The sequence below is a fragment of the Phyllostomus hastatus genome, unplaced genomic scaffold (genome assembly GCF_019186645.2).
Source record: "Phyllostomus hastatus isolate PE091 unplaced genomic scaffold, TTU_PhHast_1.1 phas_scaffold_182, whole genome shotgun sequence".
Classification (NCBI taxonomy): domain Eukaryota; kingdom Metazoa; phylum Chordata; class Mammalia; order Chiroptera; family Phyllostomidae; genus Phyllostomus; species Phyllostomus hastatus.
Window position 1 is genome coordinate 7,341,582 of NW_025334013.1, and position 12,705 is coordinate 7,354,286.

Below are 12,705 nucleotides of genomic sequence, written 5' to 3' on the forward strand. Positions count from 1 at the left end.
TACGGATAATCTCTGTCACCAGGTTCTTGTGAGGATGAAGTGAGAAACCTGTCGGCTAGAACGCAGGGTCCTACAGGTGGGCCTCAGTTTCCCTGTTTGTGCAGGACCACCTCCCCAGCACACTGTTAGGAACTGCCTCCCCAGCTGCTGTCAGGAACTGTCACCAGGCGTCACACCGTCGGCACCACATCTCCGCGGGGTGGCATGAACCCATTTTACACACGGAGAAACTGAGGCCCACGGAGAAACGAGAGGTAAATCGCCCAGGGTCCCGCAGACAGGAGAGATGGGTCAGGGATTTCCTACCCAAAGTTGTCCGGCTCCAAAGTCTACACAGATGTCCCCAGGGCCCTGAGTTACGAGCCGGAATTTCCCTGTGAGGTCCCGGGGGAAGCCTGCAACAGCCCCGGCCACAGTGGGAGGGAGGCAGGGCCTCGCGTACAGAACATACGGCGCAAACCCGAAGCACCCCAGGTGGCCGGTACTGTCCTCGTCCCGGGGCCACAGAGTGAACTTGAGCTCCGAGCCAGACCCGGCACCTTGAGGGAAGCCCCGCCACCCAGGCCAGTGCAGCCCCCCTGGCTCGGGGGAGTCGCATCCGTCTGGCCTCAGCCCCAGGGCCCCCGGATGTGGGGTCCTCCCACCAAGCCCACACCCAGGACAGGACAGTCACGGGATCCCTAACGCTTGGTCGTTAGAGCAGGGGAGGGGAGAGGACAGAGCGGGACACGTGGCTTTCCGGCTTTCCCAGGCCTCCCCCGGGAGGAAGAAACCAGCCTCTGCTTGGAGACTTCACCTCCCCGTGAACTCCCGCAGGCGGGAGGCCAAGCCCCAACGAGGTCAGAGTCGGGTGAGAGTGGGGCTCCAGGCGTCACCCCCCGCCCCACGCTCTCTGCGGTGTGTCCTCCAAACCTGGGCTCCGCCCCTTGGCTCTCCTGACCCCTCTCCTGCTGCCAGACAGGCGAGGACCCGGCCAGGTGTGGCCGCGGCCGATGGGGCCCCGCAGGTGGGCTGACCCAGGAGAGGGGAGGGGCCCTGCCTTCCCGCCCTGCGTCCCCCTGTCCGACCCTGGCCCTGGCCGGCTGTTTCTTCCTGCCCCAAGGCCTTTGCCCGGGCCGTCCCCTTTGTCTCAGAGAGTCTGCTCCCTCTTCGCCTGGTTACCTGCCAGTCAGCCTGCAGAGCTCACCTCAAATGCCACTTCCTTTGGGAGGCCTTTCTGAGCTGCAGCCCTCCCTCCCCGGGGCGGGGCCCAGTCAGAGCACGTCACACCCCCGGGTCACAGCCGGTTTGACGCTGCCCACCCCTGGAAGACGGCCTGGCACACACAGTAGGTGTGCACTTGGTTCTCACTGATAGACGCTGTCGACTAGTGTGTGTCTCCCCATCAGCTGTGGATTTTGCCGGGTCGGGGACACGGCTGCTTTTTTCACCATTATGTCCCCAAACTCGGCGCCTCACACACAGGAGGCTCTCGTTGGACGTTCCGTAGGTGAGTGAATGACTTGCCCACTGAAGAAAAAAGAGTGGGGACAACCCCCACGAAATCAGGAAGACTGACCTCGTTTGGGGCAGGAGCCCCTCCGAGGGAGGAGATTCCGAGTCCTTTCATTTCAGAAGAATCATTTCCACACGCTCCAGTGAGCCACCTCCCCGCGGGCCGTGACCTCGGGGAAAGCCGGCCGAGCTGGGGCAAGGTCAACCAAACTGCGCCAACCGGGAGACCTCCAGACTCGCACCTGCGCCCACTTGCTTAGGACAGTGGAGGGACAGGGGTGGCCTGAGTGTGGCCTGGGACAGCCCTGGGCAGGGACCAGACGTCCGGAACCACAAACGTGCCAACATTCCGCACGCCGTGACCAAAGTGAGAGGTCAGGAAACATGAGCTAAAGGAAGAGTTGCTACAACATATAAAGAGCTCATTTAAATAAACAAGAAAAGCAGCACGAGTCCTGAATAGCAGAGCAAAGGACGTGAGAAGGTCATTCAGGGACCGAGAAGCTGGTGGGAAGCGGTTGGGCCCCGTGTCAGAGCCGTGATCACGGTCGCGCATGTCCCGTGATGATCGCCGGAAATACACACTCACCAGCGTGAAGTGTGGGGACTGTGACGCGTTCCTAATGTTTTCTACGTTCCCTACAAAATGCAGCGATCCTTCTGCTTGTTCCAGGAACCCTCTCCACCCGAGGGGGGCGCCGCAGCACCCAGTCCGTGGTTCAACGTCACGGCCCGACGCCGAGTCTGGAGTGAAACTACTGTTCACTTCGGCCCGTCCGGGTTCTGCGGACCACCGGCTCCCCCTCGGGACTCGCTGAGCGCGACAGTGAGAGTCCTGGAGATGGCAAAGCGCATAGGAAGCTCCCGGGGAAAAGACCCCTTAAAAACGTTTTGTGTTTTTTTTTTGTTACTGTGAAAGTGCTGTCGGTGCCTAAGCTCCTACAAAAAACGCAAAAATAAAAAGACGATCAGCTGAGCTGGAAGAAAGTGATCACACGGTGATGCCCTCAGGAAGTGGCATGACCCCAGCTGGGGACCTCTGACGGCGGGGGGCTGGAGAACTGCCACGACAGGAAAGGGCCATCCTCGCCGAAAATCGAAGCAGAGACAAGCAAGGCAGCACCGAGAGAGTGTTATGCCGGGTCCGGCAGGAGTCAGGCCCGCCCGAGTGTGGTGGGTAGGGTAATAATGTGGGGGTGATAATGTCCAGTGTTCATCTGACCATTGCACCTACGACGTCCGATGGTGTGCCTGAGTGTGCCATTGTTATGCTGCAGCGCTGCGTGCTTAGGGTTTTATAACAAGAGTCTGTGGTAAAACAGGGGCGTTATTTGTGCCGGACTCTGTATTTACGACATTAGCAAGGGAGTGCGTTTAGGCCACGCCCAGCACTGGCCAGTGGGCAGAGGAGGAAGTCTGGTCCTCGTTTGGCTGCTGGTCGCCCTGTACGCTGGTCGCCCTGTACGTTGGTGTCACCTTTTGAAAAGAAATGGGGGGACACCCAGGGAAGAAGCCCTCCTACTCTTTATGTCCTGGGTCCCCATGAGCCTCTGTTGGAATTCATCCCGAGGAAAAAAGGTTTACAAGACGCAGACAGCCGCAGCTGCTAAACTAGGTGCAGGGGCGTGATTGCCAATGACGAAAAAAATAAAAATAAAAACTAAAAAGACCCGAAACAAGAAAAGTAATGGACACAACCTATACATCCACGAAGGAATAGTATAAAGCCCTTGAAATGACCTTGAACGTGAGAATTTTAAAGATTACGCAGAACGGCGGAGAACGTCTGTGAAAGTGTTAAGTAGAAACTGTACATTGTAAACATAAGTTTAAAAAAAAAACTGCAGCTTCTTACAAATTTGTGCTGAGCTGGGTCCCGGGACCATCTGTGGGCAGGAAATGCTCCCTTGCTCGGGCCGTGGGTGAATGCCCAGCATTTTCTTTTCTTTTTTTTTTTCTTTTTCTTTTTTTCTTTCTTGTCACAACACCATCTTTTTAATAATACTAAATAAATATTTTAAAACAATGAGCCCATGGTCAGACCATCTGCTCTGGGAAGCCCCTGGCCGGGGAACTGTGGGAAGAGACAGGCGGCAGAAAGGTCACCGGGCCCCAGGGAAATCCCACTGTTTGTGGGCTCAGCGTTCAGGAGGACCTGCTTCCCCGGGGGCGGGGTGCTGCTGAGGACCACAGCGACCTCCTCTTCAAGCAGTCCGCCGCCCCTGAAGGGTCGTGCAAGTCTCCCCACGCACACACGTGACCACGCGTGCGTCCCCTCGTTCAACGCGGCCGACGGGCGCTCCTCTGTGACAAACCTGGTGGTCCTGGGTGGCCAGGGGAGGCAGCCCAGGCACAGGGAGAGAGCTCCTGAGACCCGAGTGTGTTTTACCATTATTGTCATCTCGAAAACTCACGAGCGTACATTCTTTTTCTAATCAGGAAACACAGAGCTAATTTCACGGTGGGGGACGAGAGAGGGGTGACGGCTTATGGAGCCCCGGGAAGATTCTGGGATCGGGGGCCTCTGTGTCCAGCCTGGGCCCGGGTTCTCTGGCTCCGAGGCCCCGGGCTGGGATCGCAGGGTGAGGCCACAGGGCCGATGCCCAGTAGTCCCCGTCCACTGGCCGCCAGGCTGCCACCCGCAGAAGGGCCAATGACGGTCTGTGTGGCCGACGCCTTTCCTCGGACCGCAGCCCAAGGGGAGCAGGTTCTGGACGGTGTTTGACCTGAAACGAGAAACCTTCATCTAATGGGAAAGACGGCTCTGAGGGCGGCGAAGGCCCAGGCAGCTTCTCCATGGAGACTGGGGCTGTGGCAGCGAGAGGGCAGGAGCAGCGCCCCGGCGGTCCCCGCCTGCCGACCTCTCTGGCCTTGGCCCGCAAGCACGTGCAGGGAGAGAGGGAGGGGTCAGAGGGCAGGCATGGAAGCGGCCAGGTTCCCATCTGCCCTGAGGTGAGTGGGCCGCATCCAAGGGTCTGCGGCCCCGAGGAGGGGGCCGCCAGCTCGGGGCGTGCTGCCAAGCTGCAAGCTCTGTCCTCCTCCCTCCCCCCACCCTGGAGGACACCTTCCTCCCCAAGTCCCTTGAGCTCTTCCTTACTCCCTGGGAAGGTCAGCATGGGGTTCCCATTTCACAGAAACCTGCACTGAGGCTCTGAGGTAGAAGTCCGGCGCCCAAGTCGTGCCGGTGACAAGTGACAGAGCCGACTGTCCACCCAGACCACCCACTTCCTCATCGATTCTTAGCCCCCTGTGGTACGTAGGACCGGCCAGTGGCCCTGTCAGAAGGCGGCAGTGCCTCGAGCTGACAACACGGCCACCTACCAGGAAGGTCAAGGTCAACTCTGAGGTTGTGACCTTGGCCTGGCCTCTGACACTGCCCGTCAGCCCTGTGCTTTGGGCCCATCCAACTCTCACCTCGCCCCACAGAGCTCCCCCTACAGGTTGTCCCCTCCTCCTCATCCTGACCTGTGCTCAGACGCCACCTCCCCCTCAGACCTCGCCAGCCATCCCAGTCACGGCCTGGTGTTCGCCCTTGTGCTCGTCTGTGTACCTGTCCGTCCTTCCGTCTCTCTGCACCCCTCCCACACGAGGCTCTCCACTCTGTAAGCTCCTGGGCACCCCGCCCGCTCACTCTCTGGGTTCCCGGCTCCAGGCCAGTGCTCGGGACGCCGCAGGCGCCCGCCCCGACGTGCCCATGGAGAGAGTGAACGGCAGGTGACCCCCGGGACCTGCCCCAGGGTGTGCTGTGTGTCCCCACAGGGATCGCCCGCCCTCCCCCTCCTGGCTCAGGTCACCCCTGCTTCTGGTCACACATTCTCTCTGAGCTCCCGCCGTGCATCCAGGCTGGCCAGGGAACGGGGCGGTGGGTGGAGATGGCCGGTGACCCTGCCTGGGGTGGGCCAGCCCCCATGTCCTCCTCTTTGGGAACCCAGCTTGTGGCCTGATGGCCCGTGAGGCCGGTCCTGTCCCCAGGGCCTGGCTCAGAGAAGGTTCCAGTGACCGAGGCCCAAGCCTGATTGTGACAGGGAGCCTGGGGCGGTGGCCGTGGCTGGGGGGCCCCGGAGCCCACTTTGCCACCGGGGAGGGCCTCTTTCTTTGCTCCCTGGAGACAGAGCTGGTTGCCCAAGGGGTTGCTCAGGCCACAAACAAGCGTAGAGAAGGAGGGGTGGGGAGAGGGTCCCCCTGGAAAACTCGCCTGAACTCCCTGGGCCAACCTCAGGTGAGACAGTCATGCCCGCCTCCCGCAATGGCTCTGTCGAAGGCAGGTGCCAGGTCTGCCAGAGCCGGGCTGAGGGCTCCAGGTGAGGGGAGGAGAGAGGTGGGGCTCGGCCATCCCGCCCGAGTTTGAGCTTCAGCCTGGGTCGGATGCCCATTTCTAAACAGACCAGGCGGCCGGGGAGCCTGACCCGGGCGCTCTGGCCGCAGCCCCTCCCCTGGGGTGGCAGCTGCAGGCTTGGGGGGCGGAGCCCAGGGACTACGCCCCAGAGGCGACAGCCAGGGGTGGGGCTGCCGCCACCTGAGAGTGGGCGAGGAGCAGGTTAGCTGGGTGAAAAGTTCACCGCGAGGGATGCTGTCTGTTTCCCTCGCCTAATTTATCCACTATTTGGCTAACCTTGCTCTGAACCCAGGCCCCCAGACCCCGCGCCCCTCTCCCCCGCCTCCCCACCGGGCTTCCAAGCCGCCACCAGACCTCCCGCCCGCGCCGGGAGGCGGGGGGGACACGCTGGCCTTGAGGAGGCCTCAGGCCCGCGGGCTGCCCTGGGGGAGAGGCGGGCTGCCCCGCCGGGCAGTGATTTATGGCCCGAGCCTCCCATCTTCAGTGACCAAAACGCAGTCCGGCTGCTGGCGAGGTCCGGGCCCCCAGACACCCGTCCCTGGCCGGGCCGGGCCTCAGAAGGCGCTCCGCCCTGCCGGCCTCCGCCAAACACACAGCTGCTCCCTAGACGGTGTCCTTCCCTTCGGGGCCATCTGTCATCCTGGCCTGGGGCAGGGGCCGGACGCACGGACCAGCCGGTCTCGGAGAGGAGGCTGGCCTCCTTCCCTGGCCCTGGGGTGGCCTTCTGCCGGCCCTGGCCTCTCCGAGGCTGGTCGTGCAGACCCCCCCTCGTCTTAGCCTTCTTTTTCCTGGCGTGTGGCGAGGACGTGGAGGGAGGGGACGGCGGGAGACGGGTGGGGTAAGGAGGGCAGGGGCGGGGAGGGGTGGAGAGCAGAGGGCAGCCAGGACTGTGGGGACGGCCACCCTGGCGCGGGGCCAAGCACTGGGCACGTGTGATCTCCCACAATCCATGCGGCAGCCCCATTTTGTGGCCCAAAGATGGGGCCAGGATGGGCCAGGCCACCCTCCTTAGCTCTGCTGGTGGCCGATTGGCGGGGCGAGGATTCCGGCGCAGGCCGCCCTGGCCCCAGAACCTCCACTCCTCCCCGCTTCACAGAAACCCTCTCCCAGCCCTGGGAGAGCGCCGCGTGGTAACCTGACCGGTGAAGACACAGAGGTGCGGGAAGAACGCACTGTCCCGCCCCCTGCCCCCTGCCCCCTGCCCTGCATCTCCAAGTGACCTTCCTCTACTGTCTCCGTCAGACCGATGCCCACCGTCACGGTGCGCGTGGGTGCGGGTGTGTGCGCGTGCGGGGTGTGTGCAGACGGGGAGCCCCTTCCCCGGGCACTGACCCGATCCCCCTGGGGAAGCTCCAGGAGGGCAGCCGCGTGCTGACGGAAGAGCGGGGCGCAGCTCTCAGGCCGGCAGGTCCCACCTGCAGCCACTGGGCGAATCGCCCACTGCTTTGCAGCCGCCCCTCCTGCCCTGGGCCACCGCCCTCCGTGTCTAGATAACGGAATGGCTCCCCGCTTCTGCCCGTGTCCCCCACGGTCGGTTCTTCCTGAGTCTGGAAAGCCCGTCTACAGCGCAGATCTGATCCTGTCGCTGTGCCCGTGGCAGAAGGTCCCGCCCGGACCCTTACCGGGGCCCATCGCGTCGCCCTCAGCTTGGCCTCACCGACCGCCCAGGGCGTGGTGGCCCGTTGCCCACACGGCCTGTCCTGCAGCCGCTCGTGCCTTCCCCTCCGTCGCCTGGAACACTTTTTGGGCTGGGCCTTCTCTCGGGCCCTCCCAAAGGACACTCTCGGGGCCTCTGTTTGCACTTCACTCCCCGGGGGGCCGTCCGAGCCCCGTCTGACTCGCCGCACGTCCGACGCACCGTCACACCGGTCGGGCTCCTCCTCCCCGATGGGCGGGAGTTTCAGGGAACACACGCTCTGCCTACTAAGTTCACTGCCACCCCCCCCCCACCAGTGCCTGACCACAGTGGGCCTTTCAGAGCCGTCTGTGGGAAGTTGAAGGGCAGCAAGTAAACAGGGGCAACCGTGCACCCATCCGATAGTCCCCGATTCCCTGCATTCCAGAGCCACTGTCCTTGGCTCCCAGAAGGCTTTGCTGGCCCCGAACGGCCTCTTGCTCCCCTGGACGGGAGCCCCTGCTAGCACTCAGGGACAAAAGGCTTTTCTAAGCGGTGCAGCCAGGAGGGGCAGAGGCGGAGGGGGATGGTTGGACCCCAGCAGATCTGCCCCCCCCCCCACTCAAGGCAGCCCCTCCAGGGACTGCCAGACAGGGCCAGTCAGTCAAGTGCCAAGCAGCGCACCAGCCAACCGCCCCCGGGAGCCCACTGCCTGCCAGTCAGGAGGGGCCAGGAGTCAAGAGCAGCGCTGCCAACTGCCTGCCACCACACTGGCCAACTGTCAGTCAGGAGAGGCCAAAGTTCCCTCTGGGAACTCGGGGCTGCCCATCAAGGCATGACCAGCTGTCACTCTGAAAGGCCCAGAGGCAAATCAGGATGGGACGTCCATCCATGGCCATTCCAGCGACAGCTGATTTTGCTACCCAGATTCCTTTCGCCCTTCTCCAAGCCGGTGCACCCCCTGGGCTCAGGGAACCACCCCTCTCCAACTCTCAGCCCACGGGTTTCAGTGGGGTGATTCCCTCCCGGGCTGTAATCACAGACCACATGACTCTGGACTGGCCAATCAGAGCACTGCATTTCTTTGCTCACTGTGATTGGTTTGCATGTGGACATGTGACTCAAATCAAGCCAATCAGAACTAATGCTGGATGACCAGAAAGCGTCTAGAGTCTTTTTTTTTTTTTCCTACTCACCTTGAACCTGGGAGGGTGTGGGGCCAGAGTTGAGCGGCCAGTTTGCCATCGCTAAGAACAAGATGTCTGAGGGCGAAGCCAGCCCAGACGATGTGGAACTGAAGGACATGAAAGAGGAACTGGAAACACGGCTCGCACCCCTGGATCCAGCCATACCTGAAACCAATTATCATTGGGCCTTCCAGTTATGTGAACTAATGACTCCTTCCTTTTGCCTAAGCCAGAATTGTGGGCAGGACCTGTCGCCACTCAGGGAGTCTGCCATTGTCCCGTGGGGAGCCGTCTGCCGGCCAGGGCACCAGCCCTTGTCCGAGGCCCAGGGTGGCTCCAGGACAACTCCGGACTGAGTGCCGCTGATAAACAGCCTCCCTGTGTGTTCTCCCCACTCCTGGCTGCTGAGGCCTGGGTTCTGCCGTCAGATGCCCCCCAGCCTTTGACTCAAACCAGTGATACTGAGAAGTGTGTGTGTCGGGGGTGGGGAGGGCTCTCTCCAGCGGTGGTAACAGCAGGGTGTGTCCCAGGCCACAGGGTCACCCAGGCCCAGACTGTCCTGTGGCAGCCCTGGGGGCTGTGGTCCAGCCTCTGCCCTGTCTCAAGCCTGGGTTTTGATTGTCCAGCCCACTCTGAGCATCCAGCGTCCATTCCAGAAACTCTGCAGGTAGAGGCAGTGTCTGTCTGGGAACCTGGACCAAGAAGCTGCCCGCCCCTTGCGCCCTGGGGGGGTGGGAGGGGCGGAGGGCCAGGGGGTGCTGGGGAAAACGCGGGAAGGGAACTCCACCTCCTGGCTGGCGCCCGGCAGGCTCCTGCCTTGTTCACCGCTGTGCACGCCCCCGGGGGGGCATCCTGTGAATAAAGTGTCCCCAGAGCACCTGGCAGAGGGTGAGGAACATTTTAGGGGCTTGGAAATTGGCAAGAGGGAGCGACCTGCCGTGGGCACAGGTTCTGCGTCAGGCCCTGGGTGTTGGGGCAGGGAGAGAGAGAGAGAGAGACAGTCAGTCTGAGGATGGGCCGGGGCACGGAAGACGTGGGCGCTCCCTCCCTCCTGGGCCCACAGTGGAGAGGGCCCGGCAGACCTCAGGGAGCTCTGGAAGGACACGCACCTTGAACGTGCCTGGTCATGGAAGGGCCTCAGCTGGCTGCCTGGGGCTGGCCTGCCCGGGCCCACCTGCAGCGGACCAGCAGTGCGTGGGAGCCCAGGGGTGTCGGAATCTGGCGGCACCAGGGACGTGGATGGGCCAGAAAGAGGCCCCGCTGCGCGGCCAGCTGGCAGCATGGGGGAACGATGACGGGGTTGTACTCCATTCTCTCTCCAGGCCCATCTAGGGAGCCTCCGAGGAGCCTCACTAGGCTTCTCAGTCAAGGAGCCAGGAAACCCAGGGTTAAGCACACGGGCTTTGCCACCCGATTCTGGGGCTCAGATCCTGGCTCTGCCCATTGCTGGCTGTGTCGCGAGCCCTGGGTGGGCGGCTGTAGCTCTCTCTGCCTCCGTTCCCTGTAAACTGTTGGCGGGAGTTCACTGTCAAATACCCGGGAAGCACCGAGGGGCTGTCAGGTATACCAACCACACAAATAACGCAATAATTACAAAACGCATACAGCAGTACACATCTATTCATCTGTGAGTTGCTAATTATCAACATCAAGCATACATGCATTCATTGTGTATGTTACTTGATTTTTACAACAAAACCCCACGGAGGACAAGGCTGCTGGTGTCACCCTGGAAACGTGGACACGGAGGCTTGGGGAGGGTGAGTGACTTGCCCCAGGCCCTGCAGAGCCAGATGTCCCTGGGCCCGAAGTCCAGCCTCCTCCCTTTCTGCTCGCTCCGTGGCACCCAGCCGCACCGGTCATCTGCTGGTCCTCGGCCCCTGGGGACCCCCGGCGTGACTGAGCAGGGACCAGCCGGGCCAAAACCCAGCCTGCCTGCCCCCACACGAAGCCCATCGCCGTGGGCCCCCACCGCGGCGTTTGGGGGACCTTTGCCTCATCCGCCTCTCGGTGCGCCCGGGCTCTGGACCCTAACGTGCCCACAGCGGGGCCCTGTGTGTAGCCCCAGAGTGTCCCCCCCACCCCCCGAGTGGGATCCGGTTACATCTCAGCAGCAGCTAAGGAACAAACACAGCTTGTGTCTTCCTCCAAGTGCTGATTTCCTTTGTCTCGTGAACATTGAAAAATGAAAGGAATGATAAGGATTTGAAGGGGGCGGGGGGGGGGGGGCAGCCCGGAGAACTCTGCAGCGTTGGCTGCGCTGGCCAAGAGGGCGGCGCGAGGGAGTTTTAAACGGAGAAGCAGGCCCCGGGGCAGTTGGAGGCCTCTTGCGTCCTGCTCGGGGGCTCAGGGCCCTCCCCTGGGGGCGGGAGCGTCACATCCCTGCTCTGTACTCAGGCCCCCAAACTCTCTGGGCCTCAGACTCCTCTGCTCTTCAAGGTCGAGTCCCACCGCTCTGGGCTGTGATGTAAAAGACACTCGAAAATGCGTGTAGACCAGGGGTTCCCGAGTGGGGGCGAATTAGCTCCTGGGCGACACTCCCAGAACTGTTTTTGGTTGTCACAAGGAGAAGGGGAAGGGACAGGGGCAGGGATGCCACCGAACAGCCAGCAGTGCCCAGGATGGGTACCCCAGGGCAACAGAGAATCCTCCCCACTCTGTTGGGAAATGCCCACAGCGCCGGTGAGAAGCCCGCTGGCCCGCCCAGCACGTGTAACACCAAACGCCTGTCTTTTATTCCCACTCCCGGGCCCCGTCTGGACGCCTAAGGGAAGGTGGAGGGAGGACGGGTGTGCTGGGAGGAAGGCCAGACACCGATGTCGGCTGCCTGTGACGAAGGTTCTGTCCCTCTCCACTGGGACAGAAGTGTTTGCCCAGTGTCGCCCGTGCCCTGCCCTCCCTCGGTACCCTGTGCTCCTGGAGCGCGCCGTCTAGAGGGGCAGAGAGAGTCGCAGAGGCCGAGAGCGCAGCAAGGAACAAGGGCTCTGACTCGGAACATCCCTGGAGACGGGACCGGGCTAGCGCGCCCGCGCGGTGCTCGCACAGAGGGAGGCTGTGCCGTCGTGGGGAGGAACGCAGCTGCAACTTCAGGACGAACCCGGGGCCAGACACAGAAGACCACGGCCTGTGTGCACGTCCCCGAAGACATCGTGGTGACATTTGCGCAGCCCGGGAAGGCGCGGAGCTCATCGGATCGCACACCTCCCATGTGCCGTGTGAGCTGTAAGTCCCTGAAGCTGTTCCATGCGCCGGTCCTCGTGGCAAGTGCAGAGACGAGGTGGGGGATGCAGGAAATGAGCCCAAGGCGGCGGAGGTGGAAGGCAGAGACGCGGGTTCAGGTGAGACGCTCCCGGGAGGCAGGGGACGTCTTCGGCGGTGCCTGCAGGTGGGGGCGGGCGGTGGGGGCCTCTCAGCAGCTGCCCGTGTGAGCACAGGGCCGTGGGCATCCCCGCAGAAAGAGCCCCGCCCCGCTGCCTCGGTCCAGAGAAGTCCTGACCCCGGGTCGCCCAGCTGTGCACTTGGCCAGCACCCGGAGGAGGAGGGGAGAGGCAGGTTGAGCCACCCCGTCGGGCTTTTCCCCACAGCTCGCGTGGGTGGCTCTCAGAGGGCCCTGCCTCTGCACCCGGCCGCGCACCCGAGGGATCACCGGACCCAGAGCAGCTTCCCAGCAGGGCGGTGGCCGTCCCGCCACCCCCGGCCGTGACTGCTCCTGGAACTTCTGGGCTTATTTTCACCCCGAGCACAGAGAGACTTGGGCGCAAAGGGCCTGCCCACGGGCAGCCACGGCAGAGGTGCCAGAGAAGTGTCCCACCCTGCCCCATGGGCGCTGGAAGACGGGGTCCCATTCCCGATGAAGCACCTCCGCATGCGGCCCCTTTCCTCAGCCCTCCTCAGGGGCCTCCCCCAGCCGCGGCCTCCGCCCACACCGACCAGCAGGGAGCCCAACAGGCCCTGAAGGACCCCGCTCCCCAGCCCAGGCCAAGGTGGGCTGTCCCAGTCTGACGGGGGACAGAGAAGAGAAGCCAGGTCCCAAGGGGGCACACCCTGCTGCCCAGGTGCTGGGCAGCACGGAG